Here is a 6370-nt window from a genome sequence, read left to right on the forward strand (position 1 = left end):
ATGAAGAGAACGATGGGAAGGATAGTTCACTTGATCCCAAGTCATCTTTGCTCTCAAGAGCTTGTTTCGTCAACTCATGGGATTGTGAGGTTGACGATTGTTCATGAGTACCTACACAAAACAAAGAGAAAGGGAAAATTGTGTGTGCGTGGTATATGTACACATCATCCATCATGATGCGCACGTGCTTGTGTTGGTTAGCACAAAATATCCAATGATCAAATAAATGAGATGCGTGATATAGAAATATGCCATCCATCATGAGAGGTTTGTTATTATGTATAGCATAATGGAGACTCAAATTGTGTAATGCATCATGAGAAATATGTAGAGCATTGTTATTCGTGGAATTCATATGGTGCACGCAATTATGGGAATCATGCAAAGTATGGAATGCATCAAAATCTCCTAATATGTATGAGGAAACTATGGGGGTCTCCTCGTGAGCATTAATGGAAACATTACTTGCAGAATATTGACAACATCCAAAACAAAGCATATCTGGAACAATGTGATCATGGCATGGTATATTAGATGAATTGCGCAAATCATGTAAAAGGAGCATGGCAATATCATCACATGAAAAACAAAAGCCAATGACCATCATCTCGTCATCTATGCCATAAGTGCAAATGGGATTGATTTTAATGGGGCATGCATAGTTACTATGTTGAGATTGACATGATGCAATATGCGAGATCTCACTCATAGCATATGACAAGTTTAATGGATTGTCAAACATGATGTGAGCAAAAGAATTTTCACATGATATCCTATGGAGCATAACATCACAACTAGGCAACTCGACATGCTCGTCATCATATTCATCATAAATAGGTAAGTCATGACATGAGGAAGTCACACTAGCATGAAGCATGGGAATATGTGTGTCAACATCATGCAAGAAATCATTCGTAAAATAGTCCACTAGTGGGACAAGAGAAGCACCATCACCTATCTTACCTTTGGAGCATCACTCATGTGTTGTAGGTGAGGTGTCGAAGACCAAGTCGTTGTCATCTTCATCTTGATAGAACCATGTGGGGGTGCATCATCGTCCACCATGGCCATCGTCGTCTCCATTGGAGGTATGGACTCGTTGAGGATAGGCGTGTCGTCATGTAGGAGACCTGGCACCAAAGAAGAAAACACACTCGGACTAGAGGTTAGGTCTTTAGAAATCATCGTGGCCTCACATGCCGTGTCAACTACCTCACTAACTAAGTGTTTTGGCTCACTCATTCCCTCTTTGATGCTCTCACTCATATGGTTGGTGGAGTCACTCAAATGGTTCTCAACCTCACATAGGATGTGTGGCATGCTCCCAAGTGTGGGGCTACTTGTGGTCACACTCATCCCCTCATAGGAAATGCTCTCAATGTCACGTATGGTGGAGTCACTCATGTCACTCATGTGGTGGTGGCTCTCCTCACATGGCAATTGGGGCATCTCTTCATATGTGTGTGTCGGAGAGATGTAGGTGCAAATGTCTCCATGCTCAATCATGCCGTGGTCGTAGACGTGGATGATGGCCGAAGATGGCACATCATCACTCTCCTCCAAGACGAAAGATAAGGTCTCATGTGCGGTCTCATAGCTTGACTCGGAGTATGAGTCCAATATGGGCGACATCTTCATGTTGTTGAAGAGGTTCGTGCTCGTCGGCGTGGTCGATGGGGATGGCCCTTGGTCGAACTTATTGTCACCATCTTGTTGTTGGAGGATGATATGATGTGGCACCTCGTAGCTCATCTCCATGACCGAAGGGAAATTCCCATACTCGTCCATCTTTCTTGAGGGGCTTCCGAAGATGGAAGTGTCTCCCTCGCTCGTAGGTGGTCACCTCGTTGGTGAGATGTCAATGTAGGCGAACTCATGGGTAGTAGGCAAAGATGTCGTACGTCCAAAGGTGAAGATGCCTTGAGAACACTTGGCGAAGATGCCGAAGTGGTTGGTGCAGCTGTAGCTCCGTCTTGGTGGTGCTCGTCTCGCGGTCTTCTCTTATGCTCATGAAGGTTGGCCTTGGCGTGAAGTAGGGCTTGTTGGTACTTGTGCATTTGCGCTTGGCGAGCATCTTCATGATGATGGTGTCGTTGTCTTGCTTGAGCTCGATGGCGTTCGTCGTCGTTGTGCACATGATGCTTGGAGGTGATTTGCCCTTCATGACGATGTGGATCACAAACGTGATGGTGGTCGCCATGGAGATGTGGATGTGGAAGACTTGCGCTTGCATCATTTTTGCGCTCTGAAGACTTATGACTTGAACGTCGTCGCCTTGAGGATGATGAAGGGGGAGAACTGTTGATAAACAAGGTCCGAATCTCCTCCATCATTGCATCTTGCTCCTCCTTTTGTTCGGAAAGCTTGTTGTTGATGTAGTCCATTTTCCTTGCTTCAGATTCACGAAGGTCGATGGAGAGGTTCTCGATGCGCTCTTGCAATTTTGATTGTGCGCCTTGCATTTGTTGTTGTGGATCGAAGAATGACGGCTTGGTGATGTAGTTGTTCACGCCGTCGTTGTTGTGGAAGACCGGAGATGAAATTCCTTGCCAATCCATCACAATACTCGAGCAAATACGAGTGGAGAAAGGAGAATAACTATACCAAATGTACCTTGACCGATGTTGAAGATTGATCAATTATCACTCAATGATGTAACAAGGAAATAGCACAGTTGGTACCAATTCTTGTCGATTTCTCACACCTACACAAATAAGGCTTATGGTGGAGCTCGGTGAGGATAGTGCACAAAAATTTGATGCAAAATGTTAGCAAGAGTCAATAATGTTGAAAGAGATTCACAAATTCGCAAGTGAAACAAGTAGACCAATAGCAATGAATGGCAGATGGAAACACACACATGGATAGATAAATGGGGTCATGCAACCAAGGATGAGCACAAAATGTGGAATCCATGGAAATGCTCATGTTGCACAACTCAAGAGAGACGCTAGCACGATTGCTCAATAGGCGGATACAACACTTGTGCACAACCTATAAGATTCAAAATGTATCAACTTTCTATCCCAAGTATGCTATGTATGATGTTTCGGTGGTCTGATCCAAGATGATCGGATATGACAATCTTATATGCAATGTGGTATGATGATATGGCACTTGATTACAAGCTTCTTTGCTCTTTCTCTTTTGCTCAAAAGCTTATTATTTTTTTGTATATGGTCACAATGCGAAATGCACAAACCAAGATAGCAATTGTGTATATGCGAGAACAAACTTGAGGCACACGAGATGATATGATACCAAAATGATACCGATATGGTATGGTATGTATGTAATGGAAGGTGTAGACCACTAATGTGCACAAGTAACGTTGCCGGCAATAATCAAATGGCTAGTCTCGATAGGCAAGTGACGCAAAACGGGCTAGGGGTTAACAATGCAATGGCAAGGGAATATACAATGGAGGGATACCACGATACCAAGATGATTTGGAGGTTACCGTCCGTGGCGATGATGAGTGGCGGTGTACTTGATGTAGATACTAAGATGATGGAGACTCGTCCCTAAGTAGCCGAAACACCTGAGGTAAGGGAAAAACCGCGAACTCAAAATCTCAAAGGCAAATGTCAAATGGTGGTAGCGGGAAGCAGTGGTGGTGTTGCGGAAGCTCAATGGGATTGCGGAAATGCAATGATGGGTTTTGAGAGTAGGCAATGTGGGAGTGGAGGGTTATAGGGTTATGTGATTCGGAGTTGGAAGCTCGGTCCCTAAGTAGCCGAAACACCTTAGGAGACACAACTCACAAAAGAAACAAAATTGGGTTAAGTTGCGGTGGCGGAAGTGTATGGTGGTCAAGCCTATGCAGAAGTTATGGTGGTGGTTGATGAATAAGCAATCGTCCCTAAGTATCCTAAACACCTTAGGAGACTCAAATCACAACTCAAACAACCTCAAATGTAATGGGGGACAAAATGGGTTAAGTTGCGGAACGCTATGGTGGTTTTGCGGAAGATATGGTGGAAGCCCTAGGCAAAGATGGCAAAGTTCCAAAATTTGATGGAGTCAAATGGTGATGGTAGTATTTTTGTGGGAAGGGGGGTGTTAATAGCTTCAAAACGAGTTAAAGAACGCCAAAATCGGAAACCGGATGAATTACTATGGACAAAACGGTGAAACGGGAGAGGCTGAATTCCCAGGGGCCGGACATCTGGGGTTGGGGGCTAATGTCCAGAATCATGCGGATTTTATGCTCCAGGAGCCGGATTTCCGGCTTGGGGCCCGGATGTCCGGCCCGATGGCCCGGATGTCCGGCCCGACGATTCGAGATCTCGTTTGGGGCGGAAATTTTCCAATTGGGGGCAGAAATTGATGATTTCGGGGGCAAAATTTGATGGATTTCGTGGATGAAAGATGGGGAAACTCTGGGAAATGCTAAATCCACTAGAAACCAAGCAAATCCATGGATCAAAATCAACAAAACTTCATCAAAACAACAAATCACAAAAAAAATTGGGGGCTATTTTTGTGGGGAATTTTCGAATTAGGGACAAAATGAACAAAACAAGGCTAGAAAACACAACGGGGAGGCTCGGAAATCGTGATCAACGTGGCTCTAGATACCAAGATGATGTAGAGTGAAACCCTAGATGGCGGATCTTTCACGAAAGGAGCGGATCCCAATGAAGAACACGAAGAACACGAGGGAAAACACGAGAGAATCACTCAAACCAACGAGATTAGGTCACACATATGCTAGATCCTCGAAACACAAAGAGATACACGATCCGAATCCAACAAAGGACGATACATAGGTAACCGGTTCTTCTCCGTGAGGAGGTCTTAAGGTCTTCCCGTTAGGGGTCTTGAATCCAAGATGGATCTTCTCCGAAGAGGGGCCGCGGTCTCTCTTAAGGAGTAGATCCGTATGGATGAGAAAAGCTCTATCTCAAATGAGCTAAACCAATGCTAACCCTAACTAGGAGGAGGGGGTCTATATATAGTGTTAGCCCACGAAGGGGTAAGGGAGAGGGGGGATACATGGGCCCTTGGCCCGTTCACTGTGCGTAGATAGGCGCCGGATGTCTGGGGCTTCGCGACAGGCCGGATGTTCGGGCTGGGAGGCCGGATGTCCGGGCTGGCTTGGGTCTTTCAGTTGCATTCGGTGATGGAGGGGATGTATTTCCGGGGCAAGGACTGGATGTCTTGGACTTCGGGAGGAGCTGGATGTCCAGGGTGGTGTCCGGATGTCCGGGCTACGCTGGTCCTTTCCGATATTCTCTGGATAGCCGATGCCGGATTTCCGGGGCAAGGGCCAGATGTCCGGCTGGGGCTAGATATCCGGCCACTGTAGCAGCTGGCTCTTCTTCCTTCTCCTCCCTTCGCTTGCGTGCACGCTTGTCCTTGGTGCTTGGGCTCTCCATGGTCTCCTCGGGTGTGCCTGAGTATGCACAAGGTCCGCGCTTGAAGTAGCATCCATGTCTTACATGCAGAAAGGGAAGATTCGTAAAGGAGCGAGTTCACCTTAGGTCCAATGGCGTATGCTTGAGTGTACATGGGGATGATCGTAGGATGCTCCGCATCAACTACATTTAGCAAAAAACACGGTGGTGGATAAAAAACCAAAACAAGCAAAAAACAGTGTGGTTCACTCGCCTTGTCCTAGTGGTTCACTCGCCTCGTCCTTGAAGTGCGGAAGAATTTCTAAAATTAAAAAGAAAACAAAAAATGTGTTTTGTTCATTTTGCAGTGCGTTTGGTCCTCCGATGTGGTTCACTTTTGAGCGTGATGCTGTTCACTTCCACCCAACATGAAAGTGCGATTTTTTAAAACAAAATAACAAGATAGCAATGAGGTTCACTTTGATATACGTCGCGGTTCATATGCCCCCGTCTCTACGCTCCACTCTCGTTCGTAAAACAATGACAACAAAATCTCACAAAAACTCGTATGAGAAAATTTACGACCGACAAAACAAATCATGAAGTTCGCTTGACTGTCTAATATAGTGTGGTTTCCTGTCCGAAGCATTGCGTTCTTCCGTCATTCATAAAATAATGAAAAAAACTCACAAAAAGCTCATCTGAGAAAATTTATGCTCGACAAAACAAATCATGAAGTTCGCTTGATTGTCTGATGCAGTGCGGCTTTCCGTCTGAAGCAGTGTGTTCTTTTGTTGTTCATAAAAAATGACAACAAGAACTCACAAAAAAGCTCATCTGAGAAAATTTACGCCCGATAAGACAAATCATGAAGTTCGCTTGACTGTCTCATGTAGTGCGATTTTTTGTCTGAAGCAGTGTGTTCTTCTGCCTGATGCAGTACACACGTCGGTTTTGGTGTCGCGAAAAACAGAGTATCGTATTTTGGTAACTTCTCCTAAACCGTAAGGAATTAGAGAGCGTGTTCTACA

Source organism: Triticum aestivum, chromosome 7A, assembly GCF_018294505.1.
Source record: "Triticum aestivum cultivar Chinese Spring chromosome 7A, IWGSC CS RefSeq v2.1, whole genome shotgun sequence".
In the NCBI taxonomy this organism is placed as follows: domain Eukaryota; kingdom Viridiplantae; phylum Streptophyta; class Magnoliopsida; order Poales; family Poaceae; genus Triticum; species Triticum aestivum.